Genomic DNA, 15,175 nt, shown 5'->3' with positions numbered 1-15,175 from the left:
ACCTTAATGATGGCAAATACATTATACATTACTAAAACAGAAATTCTAATCATGGTAAAGCTAATCGATTCACTTTTTCTTACTGGGATGCTAATGTTTTGTTAAATGTGAACTTACTAAATTTAGTTATACTTGATTATAATACTGCTGCAGTTGGCTTATATACATACATGCTACTATCTTTCAGTTCATTCAAACTTCTTTCTCCCTTAACAAACAACAATGGTTCATGTAGCTCTGGGTTTTCGACAAGTCCGTGAGTGATTCCTTACTTTAAAGACACTCCTTATGATCTGAATTAGAAACATAGGATGCACTTGTAAGAAAGCCTTCATTCCTTACACACATGGAGTAACTGCAATTATTTGTTGATAACTTCAATGAACATTTTTAAAACTTTATTTTTAATTGACAATAATTATATATGTATGGGGCATAAAGTAATGTTTTGATCTATGTATACATCATGGAAAGACAGGCTTGTTAACATATTAGTCAACTCACGATTTTCCTTTTTCGTGATGAGAACAATAAAAATGTATTATTTTAGTAATTTTGAAATATACAATGAAGTATTTATTCACAATCACCAAGATAAGAAAGCAAACTAAGTGTCCATCAATGAATGAATGGATAAAGAAAATGTCATACATACACATAATGGGATACTATCAGCCTTAAAAAAGAAGAAAATTCTGCCATTTGCGACATGAATGGTATTGGAGGACGTTATGCTAAGTGAAATAAGCCAGGTAAAGAAAGACAAATACTGTATGATCTCACTTGTATGAGGAATCAAAAAAAGTTGATCTCATAGAAACCGTGGAAAGGTGGTTACAGTTACACATAGCCTCGATGAAATTTTTCTTTAGGAAATATTATTTTAATCAACACCTGATGGATGAATAAAAACTAACTTGATGAAAATTCAGAGGAGATAAACATTCTAAATACAGGAAAGGGCATATACAAAGACATCGTGACCGCATGTTCTCACTCATAGGTGGGAACTGAACAATGAGATCACTTGGACTCCGGAAGGGGAACATCACACACCGGGGCCTATCATGGGGAGGGGGGAGGGGGGAGGGATTGCACTGGGAGTTATACCTGATGTAAATGACGAGTTGATGGGTGCAGCACACCAACATGGCACAAGTATACATATGTAACAAACCTGCACGTTATGCACATGTACCCTACAACTTAAAGTATAATAATAATAAATAAATTTAAAAAAAATATTGGATCAAAGGTAGAAAGAGAAATGGTAGCAAACAATAAAACATTCCTATAATTAAAAAAAAAAAAAAAAAAAAAACAAAGACATCGTGGTAGAGAAGGAGCACAGTTCACTCCAATAACTGAAAAAAAAAAATGCCTGTTTGGCAACAGTATAGACAGAAAACGGCAGAAAAAGAGAAATTAACTGGGCTGGTAGATTCACTGCAATTGCACAAGTATGGGTAGTACCATTTACTACACTGAACATGATAATATGATTGTTGCTCTCTGGATATGGTACATGCATTCTCCTGCATAGCTGCAATTCAGGAGATGTATACCTTCCTGAGATTTCTCCACGTTGTTGTTTTGTTTTGTTTGCTCCCTATCACCGACAAATACATTCCAGAATATTGGATTTACAAACATGAGAAAAGTTTCCAGGATATCAAGAAGTTATTGGTTCTATCACTTATCATTGCTTCCGGACACTGAGGGCTTGTCGTTGGGTATAGGAATTGTGTTTAACTCAAAATGCCGCTTTTCCTTAAGGACTGTTGCTTACTTACAGAACAGGACTGCCAAGCAGTGACAGGCGTTTTTTTCAGCATGAGCCAAAAATTTCACAAAAAATCTCTGACTATATATATATTTATTTTTATGGTGGACAAACTTCTAAGATTAGGTCTAGATATTTCCCAACTATGTTCTTATCCTCATAATCTTTAGCTCCAGGCAAAACCTTGGCAATTCAGCGTTGAATGCTTCAGCTTTACATCATCCAAAAGGTTAGAATTCACCCTGTATAATAGTTTAAATATAAACTTCACATAACATATAGAGAATTTTTTTTTCTGAAAGATATCAAAACCTCTGTTAAGTTTCTATGTTGATTCAGAAGTATCATTCCCAAGAGAGCTACCATCATTTCCAATTATATTTTTCTTTTCAAATTCATTTCCAGCTCAAACATCTGTGTTGCAGTAGGAGTTGTGTAGAAATTACCTAATTTTTTTATATCACCTTTATCTAGCTCTGATATTGATACAGGATACTACATAATTCAAACAAAACTTGTTGAGTAGATGAATACATGAAAGAATGAATAATACTATTATTATTATTATTATTATTATTATTATTATTATTTGAATAGATATTATGACCATGGCATTATGCTGGGTTTGATTATGTAAATGTGACTCACCTGATTTCTTCTTCTGAGATGCTTACAGTTTATTGGTAGGGACAGAAACATTAGCAACCATTTTCAGTACAATTTGATGAGTATAATAAACCACTCGATAGGGGTGCCTGGATATACTTAGTTCCACCTAGAAGAAGGACAAGCAGACTGACAATAAATACATACAAAGAAATAACAGTGACTAGGATGGATCTTGAAAGAGAAGTGGAATTTGGAAGGATAAAGTAAAGAAAAGAGCAGGAACAAAGGCAGGTCAGTAATATATATTAATGGAGAGAGCAAACAATGTACTCATATGCAGGCTTGAGGAAAGAGGACAGACTGTCAGGAGAATATAAAGTTCCATGTTTTACCCAACTCTAATGTTTTTAATAAGGGGCAGCTTTCTTTTCAGTTGAGTTTAAGGAAATTATAAAGTGTAAGAGTATAAGTGAAAGTATTTTTTGATCACCTATGATCCCAACATGAAAAAATAATGTCTATTAACGGTTTGAAATATTTTCAGGTTTTTGTGAGGAATATGTTCACATTACAAGGGTGTCCCTGGATGTACCTATAAATGTATATATAGAGATATTTTACCCATATTGAATTATACTATATATAATTATACTATGTATAATTCAATATCCTTCTTATCTTCCAAAATAATTCTAATTTCATTTCATTAAATATTCAAAATACAGTTTTAATACCATGACCTTCTATTATATGAAATGTTGTCATTTACTTAATTTAACTCATATTTAACCAACAAAATATATGTATTTTAAAAGTTACAAAATATGGCAGTAACAATTTTCCTTAGAAGTTTGTGAGAACTCAACAATAACACTTTCTGGCTTCCTGACCTACAATCTTCTTTGAGGCCTTTGATATGAAGCAAGGCATGAAGTGAATGTCACAGAGCTGTTGTCATAATGACCAAGACAGAAGGTAAGGAGGGGTTGTACTCCCGTATTGTACGATCGCTGGCATCATTTATTTCAGAAAACACTGGGAATTCTCCAAGGCCAGAAAATGAATAAAACAAAAATGATTCTTTGATTTCTGTTTCTGCTAAAGTGGACTCAACTGGTATTTTTAAGCCTTCTGGTATGATTTGGAGACTTAATCTTTAAAATGTGTATCCTTACTTGTGACAGATTATGCTAAGTAATTAGCAAGGAATGCTATGTGCATCAGAGTGCAGAGTTTAATATTAATTTTGTTTTGTTTGTTTTGATTGTCTTGAGTTCTTATAGCTATTGACTGAAATCATTTAGAAGTCGTATAATAAAAAGAAGGATTGGCTTCTGGAACCATGCTTATTCCCTGATCCGATAACCTGTCATATTTTATTTTACTAAAGGCTCAAACAAGTGCAAGGCAAAACACTAATACATGAAATATTTGTGTTTTTTTGCTAGTTTTTTCAGTTAAGAATAGAAAATTATTTTCATTCTGTAAATACAATTTTGACTGCAAACAACTTAGTTTAATTTTTTTTTTTTTTTTTTTTTTTTTTTTTTTTTTGCACAGTCTCACTCCGTTGCCCAGGCTGAAGTGCAGTGGCATGATCTCGGTTCACTTCACTGCAACTTCTGCCTCCCAGATTCAAGCAATTTTCCTGCCTCAGCCCCCCAAGTAGCTGGGACTACAGGCACACACCACACGCTTGACTAATTTTTTTTTTTTTATTTTCTTGTAGAAGCAGGATGTCACTATGCTGCCCAATCTGGTCTCGAACTCTTGAGCTCAAGTGATCTGCTTGGCTCGGCCTCCCAAAGTGCCAGGATTACAGGTGTGAGCCGCCGCACCTGGCTTTAGTTTAATATTAAACCCAGTTAAGCAAAACCTTTTTAGAGAAGGAATCTGGTAAGTCCTAAACACCCCCCTTATCATTTTATCTGTTAGCATTTGCTGCATTAAAAATCACTGCCAAAACTTAGTAGCCTAGAAAACCAGCCATTCATTACATTCATTACAACCAGCTCATGATGTTGTGGGTCAACTGTACAGTTACGTTATGGTCCAAGTTCAACTGGTTTCAACTAGAATTGCTCATGAATGTTTTCAACTGTGAATCAGCTTGCTGATTTTGGCTGGACTCTCCCATCTCTAAGGCTTGGCTGAGACAAAATGCTTACTCTGCTTTTCTGCATAAAAATATCTCAACCTGCAACAAACTAACCTTGGCTTGATGTTTACATGGAACTGAGAAAGGTCTCAAGAGAATAGGCTATTCACAAACTGAGCCAAACTTCCAGAGAGAGGAAAATAAACTCCATTTCTTGATGGGTGAAGCTGCAGGTACCACTGCAAAGTGCATGAATACAGAGGGCATGTTTGCTATCTGCCTGCAGCACTGAATCATATTTATATTTTACCTAAATATCCCTGATAATTCTTAAAGACAGTGATTATTTTAATATTCTCTTTTATCCAATTATCACGAGCAATGCACTGCATGTAGAAAGACAATATAATAAATTGTACAGTTAATATTATTTCCCTTTGGAAAAAAAGAGTAGGAATCATTTAGTCCAATTTTTCATAACCAGCAGCACATTTCTTCTACTTCTTTTGTTTAATACACTAGAAAAGATCACAAATATGACTAATACATTGTTTTACATCTCAGTATAGGGTCAGTCTTAAAGACATTTTCCATAACGAAGATACACAACCACCATATCACCAGAGTCTATTGTTTAATGCATTAAAGTTGGTTAGTTCCACCAATAGCAATCACCTTTACAATGTGCCAGAAGATTTTTTTTAATACTTTAAGTTCTGGGATACATGTGCAGAACGTGTAGGTTTGTTACATAGATATACACATGCCATGGTGGTTCACTGCACCCATCAACCTGTCATCTACATTAGATATTTTTCCTAATGTCATCCCTCCCCTAGCCCCCAACTCCCCAGCAGGCCCCAGTGTGTGATGTTGCCCTCCCTGTGTCCATGTGTTCTCACTGTTCAACTCCCACTTACCAGTGAAAACATGCGGTGTTTGGTTTTCTGTTCCTGCATTAGTTTGCTGAGAATGATGATTTCCAGTTTCATCCATGTCCCTGCCAAGGACATGAAATCATACTTTTTATGGCTGCATAGTATTCCATGGTGTATATGTGCCACATTTTATTTATCCAGTTTGTCATCGATGGGCATTTGGGTTAGTTCCAAGTCTTTCCTATTGTGAATAGTGCTGCAATAAATATACGTGTGCATGGGTCTTTAGAGTAGAATGATTTATAATCCTTTGGGTATGTACCCAGTAATAAGATTGCTGGCAAATGGTATTTCTGGTTCTAGATCCATGAGGAATCGCCACACTGTCTTCCACAATGGTTGAACTAATCTACACTCCCACTAACAGTGTAAAAGCATTCCTATTTCTCCACATCCTCTCCAGCATCTGTTGTTTCCTGACGTTTTTAATGATCACTATTCTAACTGGCATGAGATGGTATCTCATTGTGGTTTTGATTTGCATTTCCCTAATGACCAGTGATGATGAGCTTTTTTTCGTATGTTTGTTGGCTCCATAAATGTCTTCTTTTGAGAAGTGTCTGCTCATATCCCTTGCCCACTTTTTGATGGGGTTGTTTGTTTTTTTCTTGTAAATTTGTTTAAGTTCCTTTTAGATTCTGGATATTAGCCCTTTGTCAGATGGATAGATTGCAAAAATTTTCTCCCATTCTGTAGGTTGCCTGATCACTCTGATGATAGTTTCCTTTGCTGTGCAGAAGCTCTTTGGTTTAATTAGATCCCATTTGTCCATTTTGGCTTTTGTTGCCATTGCTTTTGGAGTTTTAGTCGTGAAGTCTTTGCCTATGCCTATGTCCTGAATAATATTGCCTAGGTTTTCTTCTAGAGTTTTTATGGCTTTAGATCTTACATGTAAGTCTTTAATCAATCCTGAGTAAATTTTTGCATAGGGTGTAAGGAAGGGGTTCTGTTTCAGTTTTCTGCATATGGCTAGCTAGTTTTCCCAACACCATTTGTTAAATAGAGAATCTTTTCCCCATCGCTTGTTTTTGTCATGTTTGTCAAAGATCAAATGGTTGTAGATGTGTAGCATTATTTCTGAGGCCTCTGTTCTGTTCCATTGGTTTATATATCTGTTTTGGTACCAGTACCATGCTGTTTTGGTTACTATAGCCTTGTAGTATAGTTTGAAGTCAAGTAGCATGATTCCTCCAGCTTTGTTCTTTTTGCTTAGGATTGTATTGGCTATACAGGCTCTTTTTTTGGTTCCATATGAAATTTAAAGGAGTTTTTTTCTAATTCTGTGAAGAAAGTCAATGGTAGCTTGATAGGGATAGCACTAAATCTATAAATTACCTTGGGCAGTATGGCCATTTTCATGATATTGATTCTTCCTATCCATGATTCTTCCTATCCATGAGAATGGAATGTTTTTTCATTTGTTTATGTCCTCTCTTAATTCCTTGAGCACTGGTTTGTAGTTCTCCTAGAAGAGGTCCTTCACATCCCTTGTAAGTTGGATTCCTAGGAATTTTATTCTCTTTGTAGCAATTGTGAATGGGAGTTCACTCATGATTTGGCTCTCTGTTTGTCTATTATTGATGTATAGGAATGCTTGTAATTTTTGCACATTGATTTTGTATCCTGAGACTTTGCTGAAGTTGTTTATCAGTTTAAGGACATTTGGGGCTGAGACAATGGGGTATTCTATGTATACAATCATGTCATCTGCAAACAGAGACAGTTTGACTTCCTCTCTTCCTATTTGAACACGCTTTATTTCTTTCTCTTGCCTGATTGCCCTGGCCAGAACTTCCAATACTATGTTGAATAGAAGTGGTGAGAGAGGGCATCCTTGTCTTGTGTCGGAATCAGTCCCAAAATGCATTGCACTTGGAGTCCTGAATCATCCAAAGTGGTTGTCCACCCTGATCAGATAAACAGCCAATGGCCACAGCCAGAAGCTAGCATGGCACCTGGCCCATGGTAGATGATGCCTTATAACTGGGTGTGGAATAAAGCTGGGGTGTGCCCATCCTGCTGAGGTATCCCGCCTGCAGGAGGAATCTCAGGGCACAGTGGAGTCTTGGTGAATCAGTGGAGGGGGATGGGGGCTCACAGAGGGCTCCAGTTAAGGTTGACCCAGGTATTTGTTTACACAGCTGGGACAAGAGAAACTGAGCTGACCCAGGTCTCATGAAAATTCAATGAGGGCAAAGCTGCCCCTGAAAATACCAACATTTTGCATTGTTAAGAACCACATCATAAATGCCTCAACTAGCTTTAGATGAAGGGATCTAAGGGAATGCTTCAAGCTTTTGTCCATTCAGTATGATATTGGCTGTGGGTCTGTCATAAATAGCTCTTACTATTTTGGGATACATTCCATCAATACCTAGTTTCTTGAGAGTTTTTACCATGAAGCGGTGTTACATTTTGTGGAAGGCCTTTCCTGCATCTGTTGAGATAATCATGTGGTTTTTGTCATTGGTTCTGTTTATGTGATGGATTATATTTATTGTTTTGTGTATGTTGAACCAGTCTTGCATTGCAGGGATGAAGTCAACTTGATCGTGGTGGATAAGCTTTTTGATGTGCTGCTGGATTCAGTTTGCCAGTATTTTTTTGAGGATTTTCCCATCGATGTTCATCGGAGACATTGGCCAGAAATTTTCTTTTTTTGTTGTGTCTCTGCCAGGTTTTGTTATCAAGATAATGCTAACCTCATAAAATGAATTAGGTAGGAGCCCCTCTTTTTCTATTGTTTGGAATAGTTTTAGAAGGAATGGTACCAGCTCCTCTTTGTACCTCTCATAGAATTCAGCTCTGAATCCATCTGGTCCTGGGCTTTTTTTGGTTGCTAAGCTATTAATTACTGCCTGAAATTCAGAATTTGTTATTGGTCTATTCAGGGATTTGACTTCTTCCTGGTTTAGTCTTGGGAGGGTGTATGTGTCCAGGAATTTATCCATTTCTTCTAGATTTTCCAGTTTATTTGCATAGAGGTGTTTACAGTATTCTCTGATGGTAGTTTATATTTCTGAGGAATCGGTGGTGATATCCCGTTTATCATTTTTTATTGTGTCTATCTGATTCTTCCATCTTTTCTTCTTTATTAGTCTGGTTATCAGTCTATCTATTTTGTTAATCTTTTTTTAAAAAAAACAAACAGCTCCTGGATTCACTGATTTTTTGAAGGAGTTTTCATGCCTCTGTCTCCTTCAGTTCTGCTCTGATCTTAGTTATTTCTTGTCTTCTGCCAACTTTTGAATTTATTTGCTCTTGTTCTTCTAATTGTAATGTTATTTTGGGCTGTATGGCCATTTTCATCTTAGATCGTTTAAATCTTTCCTTCTTTCTCCTGTGGACATTTAGTGCTATAAATTTCCCTCTAAACACTGCTTTAGCTCTGTCCCAGAGATTCTGGTATGTTGTGTCTTTGTTCTCATTGGCTTCAAAGAACTTATTTATTCCTACCTTAATTTCATTATTTACCCAGTAGTCATTCAGGAGCAGTTTGTTCAGTTTCCATGTAGTTGTGCAGTTTTGAAGGAGTTTCTTAATCTTGAGTTTTAATTTGATTGCACTTTGGTCTGTGAGAAAGTTTGTTATGATTTCCATTATTTTGCATTTGCTGAGGAGTGTTTTACTTCCAATTATGTGGTCAATTTTAGAATAAGTGTGATGTGGTCCTGAGAAGAATCTATATTCTGTTGATTTGGGGTGGAGAGTTCTGTAGATGTCTATTAGGTCCACTTGGTCCAAAGCTGAGGTGGAGTCCTGAATATCCTTGTTAATTTTCTGTTTTTTTGATCTGTCTAATATTGACAGTGAGGTGTTAAAGTCTCCACTATTTTTGAGTGGTAGTCTATCTCTTTGTAGTCTCTAAAAACTTGCTTGATGAATCTGGGTGCTCCTGTATTGGGTGCATATATATTTAGGATAGTTAGTTCTTCTTGTTGAATTGATCCCTTTACCACTATGTAATGCTCTTCGTTGTCTCTTTTGATCTTTGTTGGTTTAAAGTCTGTTTTATCAGAGACTAGGATTCAGCCCCCTGCTTTTTATTTTTTTATTTTATTTTTTTCTGTCCATTTGCTTGGTAAATATTCCTCCATCCCTTTATTTTGAGCCTATGTTTGTCTTTGCATGTGAGATGCATCTCCTGAATACAGCATACCAATGAGTCTTGACTCTTTATCCAATTTGTAATCTGTGTATTTTAATTGGGGCATTTAGCCCATTTATATTTAAGGTTAATATTGTTGTATGTGAATTTGATCCTGTCATCATTATGTTAGCTAGTTGTTTTGCACATTAGTTGAAGCAATTTCTTCATAGTATTATTGATCTTTATATTTTGGTGTGCTTTTGCTGTGGCTGGTATTGGCTTTTCTTATCTATATTTATTGCTGCTTTCAGGAGCTCTTGTAAGACAGACCTGGTGGTGACAAAATCCCTCAGTGTTTGCTTGTCTGGAAAGGATTTTATTTCTCCTTCTCTTAAGAAGCTTAGTTTGGCTGGATATGAAATTCTGGGTTGAAAATTCTTTTCTTTAGGAATAGTGAATATTGGCCCCTACTCTCTTCTGGCTTATAGGGTTTCTGCAGAGAGATCTGCTTTTAGTCTAAAGGGTTTCTCATGGTAGTAACCTGATATTTCTCTCTGGCTGCCCTTAACATTTTTTCCTTTGTTTCCACCTTGGAGTATCTGATGATTATGTGTATTGGGGTTGCTCTTCTTAAGGAGTATCTTAGTGGTGTTCTCTGTACTTCCTGAATTTGAATGTTGGCCTGTCTTGCTAGGTTGGAGAAGTTCTCCTGGATAATGTCTTGAAGTGTGTTTTTGAACTTGGTTCTATTCTCCCCATCACTTTCAGGTACAGCAATCAATCGTAGGTTTGGTCTTTTCACATAGTCCCATATTGCTTAGAGGCTTTGTTCATTCCTTTTCTCTAATCTTGTCTTCATACCTTATTTCAGTAAGTTGATCTTCAATCTCTGATATACTTTCTTCTGCTTGATCGATTCAGCTTTTGATACTTGTGTATGCTTCACAAAGTTCTCATACTGTGTTTTTCAGCTCCATCAGGTCAATTATGTTCTTATCTTAACTGATTATCTAGTTAGCAATTCTTCTAACCTTTTTTTCAAGGTTCTTAGGCTTCCTTGCGTTGGGTTAGAACATGCTCCTTTAGCTCAGAGGAGTTTGTTATTACCCACCTTCTGAAGCCTACTTTTGTCAATTCATCAAACTCATTCTTTGTCTAGTCTTATTCCCTTGCTGGTGAGGAGTTGTGATATTTTGGAGGAGAAGTGGCATTCGGGATTTTGGAATTTTTAGCCTTTTTGCACTGGTTTTTCCTCATCTTTGTGGATTTATATACCTTTGGTCTTTAATGTTGGTGACCTTTGGATGGGGTTTCTGTGTGGATGTCCTTTTTGTTGATGTTGATGCCATTCTTTTCTGTTTGTTAATTTTCCTTCTAACAGTCAGCCCCCTCTGCTGCAGGTCTGCTGGAGTTTGCTGGAGGTCCACTCCAGACCCTGTTTGCCTGGGTACCACCAGGGGAGGCTGCAGAAGAGAAAAGATTGCTTTCTGTTCCTTCCTCTGCAAGCTTCATCCCAGAGGGGCACCCACCGGATGCCAGCCGGAGCTCTCCTGTATGAGGTGTCTGTCGACCCCTGCTGGGAGGTGTCTCCCTTCGGGAGGCACAGGGGTCAGGGACCCACCTGAGGAGGCAGTCTGTCCCTTAGCAGAGCTATAGCACCATGCTGGGATATCTGCTGCTTTTCAGAACTAACAGGCAGTAACATTTAAGTGTGCTGAAGCAGCACACACAGACGCTCCTTCCCCCGGTACTCTGTCTCAGGGAGATGGGAGTTTTCTCTTTAAGCCCCTGACTGGGGCTGCTGTTTCTCTTTCAGAGATGCCCTGCCCAGAGAGGAGGAATCTAGAGAGGCAGTCTGGCTACAATGGCTTTGCAGAGCTGTCGTGGGCTCTGCCCAGTTTGAACTTCCTGGAGGGTTTGTTTGCAGTGTGAGGGGAAAACAGCTTACTCAAGCCTCAGTAATGGTGGATGCCCCTCCCCCAACCAAGCTCCAGCATCTCAGGTCCACTTCAGCCTGCTGCGCTGGCAGCGAGAATTTCAAGCCAGTGGATCTTAGCTTGCTGGGCTCTGTGGGGCTCAGATCCACTGAGCTAGACCACTTGGCTCCCTGCTTCAGCTGCCTTTCCAGGGGAGTGAACAGTTCTGTCTTGCTGGGGTCCCAGGCACCACTGGGGTATGAAAAACAAACCAACAAACAAACAAACAAAAAAACTCCTGCAGCTAGCTCGGTACCCAAGTTTTGCACTTAAAACCCAGAACCCTGGTGGCATAGGCATCCAGGGAATTCCCTCGTCTGAGGGTTGCGAAGATCTTGAGAAAAGCATAGCATCTGGGCCACAGTGCACCATTCCTCACGGCACAGTCCCTCAAGGCTTCCCTTGGCTAGAGGAGAGAGTTCCCTGACCCCTTGTGCTTCCCAGTGGAGGTGAAACCCCACCCTGCTTGGGCTCACCCTCCATGGGCTGCACCCACGGTCTAATCAGTCCCAATGAGATAAGCCAGGTACCTCAGTTGGAAATGCAGAGATCACCTGCCTTCTGCACTGATCTGCAGACTGAAGCTATTCCTATTTGGCCATCTTGCAAGACACCCCATCCAGAAGACACTTTTAAATGACTTCCATTTTTCCTCTTTTCTAATTCTTGCCCATTTGCTTGTAGGTAAATGTAACTACTTCCTTCTCTGTAATATTTTTTTTTATCCCTGTTTTTTATTTGATTCTATCATTCCTTTCATTTCCTTTATTAATTTTATTTTTATTTACTTACATCATTGTATTAAGTCACCACTAATTACTTTACAAATAAAAAGTCAAACACTTTCAAGAAGATAAAGAGAAAGATATATGTTTGGTAATTAAACTATACACATTAAAACAGATGACATAAACCTCTACAGCTCTTGCAAATATCGATGTATAGAAGCTCCAGGGAGTATCCATCTAACCTTCCATTTTTCTACGATGAAGCTTGCTTTCACTCAGGCAGAAAATCACAGCCAATTAACATTTATACTTCAATTTCTCTTAAATGCATACAAGTATTTTAGTGTATTATTCCATATTACTCAGAGATTAAATATGAATTTTGAAAAACTGAGATAAACTATTACTTATAACACTGTTTCTGAATGATTCATGTATTAATGGTTCCAGTCATGGTACAGTACTTACAGGTGACCATTTAATCTACAATTGAGTTTTTAATTTGGGAGTTACCACAGTAAATACATTTTTCATTCTAAATATTATTAAATGTTTCTTGGTATTACAATCTAGTGCATTCAAAGGCTAAATAATCATTGGCAAGGGACATTGGACAAATGAGATAGTGAAAATCTTTTTCCCTGACATTTAGCAATGACAAGCAAAACTCAGTTTCAATAATCATGATTCATTTAATACCATATGTAGAAGATTGGTACTTAGTGGTTTGTCAACTGGCATTTGCAAACAGACCAATTTTCCATCTTTTTTAATGGTACAACTTGAAGTAATCAAATTTAATTAAGATAAAATGATGAGAATACAAAAAAAAAACTTATTGATAATTGAGGAAAATATATCTTTCCAAGGAATAATTTGGATATTTTTCCACTAAAATTGTTAATACATATAATCAGTTGAACTTATTGGTAAAAATTTTATTGCTACCACATATATGATATCTAATTATTATAGAAATTCTTAGTTGTAGAAATCCTTGATAATTTCTACACAAAATATTATAATAGTTTACTTGGTATAATACTTATTATTAATTTTAATTTTATTGTTGGTAGTCTGTTGAATAGAACAAGATGAAAGAATAATAGTAAAAATATAAATACTAGTTCTGATTCCAACATCAAATAACTACGTGCTTTTAGATAATATTTTAGAAAAATTCTTATCATATAATAATACCGTATCACAGTCTCACACAAATGATGTGTGGTTAAATTCTCAGGGTTCATTATTGTCAATTAGTTCTCATGTTTTCTGTGACTTTGCACTGCCTTTAATTTTGGCCAATTGCCTCATACATGTGCCATCGGCAATTACAGGGACAAAACAAGAAATGGGTTTAAGGAAATCCATTAGCACTTCAGGAGAAATAGAAAGGGAAAAACATGAAAGGATTGCACATTAATGAGTTGTTATGTATAGTCGCTTTATGTTTTTCTCTTTCTATACATGACTTGTATTACTTTTACAATGATAAATCTTAGTGTTATATCATTCCTGATGGAATTAAATCCCTCTGCTCCCTGGATAAATTTTTGGACTTCTTTGATCTGATGACAACTTTGACAACTGAAGAAAGTATTACCCTGATGGTTATGATTTCTTAGTCATAAAAATCTTTCCAAAATATTTCTACAAAACGGTCAGAATACCATATCTATTTTCTCATATTACTTCCCAATTTTTCACAGTTGTCTCACAGAGTGAGAACTTCTCACTCTGGCAAAGACTGATGGGGTCATCCACTAAATATAAAGGATTTGAAATTCTCTGAAATAAAATTGGGATTTTTTTTTTTTTTTGGTATTCAACTGCAGACTTGAATTTTGAAACAGAAAAAAAAAAAAGTCTGTTTATTTATCATTGCCAGTTGATAAGAAAACCAGATCCCCAAGATATAGTTTTCAATCTGATAGCCACTGAACATAACAAATGCAATAAAATCACTCACTATTGAAAGAATTTTATTCATAAAAATGTATACATAAAGGATGTGTGATGACATTAAGACTGGGAGCCAGTTAGAGCAATATAAGGCTGCCTACTGACTAACTTGTGATTTGTAATAATATTTGGAATTTCTTATATTTTATGATTAAATTATATTGAATCTCCTTTCTTGGGATTTCAGGGAGATCCAAGCAAGGAGAAATGAAAACAGAAGTTCTGATCTATGATCTTTTTTTACTTAGAATGTTGCCTTATGTATTTAACTCAAGTTAGTTCAAATACATTCAATCCAGTAAACATTAATTAAGGGATTATGAATTTCTAGGACTGATTTGGGGATTCAAAACTAAAAAATTATTTTGCCACTACTCTTAAAAAACCTCCCACTACTTCAGCATTGCCAACAAGGTAAGATAAAGACTTATAGCCACATTTGGGCTGGGGGTGGTGGCTCACGCCTGTAATTCCACCATTTTGGGAGGTCAAGGCAAGTGGATCACTTGAGGCCAGTTCAAGACCAGCCTGGCCAATGTGGCACAACCCCATCTCTACTAAAAATACAAAAAAATTAGCCAGGCTTGATGGCACATGCCTGTACTTGGGAGGCTGAGGCCAGAGAATCACTTGAACCTTGGAGTGAGAGGTTGCAATGAGCCGAAATCGCACCACTGTGCTTCAGCCTGGGCAACAAAACGAGTCTTTGTCTCAACAACAAGAAGAAAAAGAACTATAGTCACATTTGAATTAAGTGGTTCTATCACAGGAAGTATATTTCAGATCAAGAAAATAGCATAAACAACGGCACACAGGTGTGAAATTCCAAGGCATGCTGAGAGAATAGTAAATATTCTAGGAGGCTGAATTGTTTCAGAAAATTGGCAGAAGAAATATAATCCTAAATATGTGTTATTTTCCTACCCTTGTTCTAGAGTAAGAAAGGTTAAAAACATCTTTTAAATTAGTGGATTAGATTTGTCATCAA

The sequence above is a fragment of the Theropithecus gelada genome, chromosome 12 (genome assembly GCF_003255815.1).
Source record: "Theropithecus gelada isolate Dixy chromosome 12, Tgel_1.0, whole genome shotgun sequence".
NCBI lineage: Eukaryota > Metazoa > Chordata > Mammalia > Primates > Cercopithecidae > Theropithecus > Theropithecus gelada.
The sequence above is the reverse complement of the archived record's forward strand: the minus strand, read 5'-3'. Positions refer to the sequence as shown.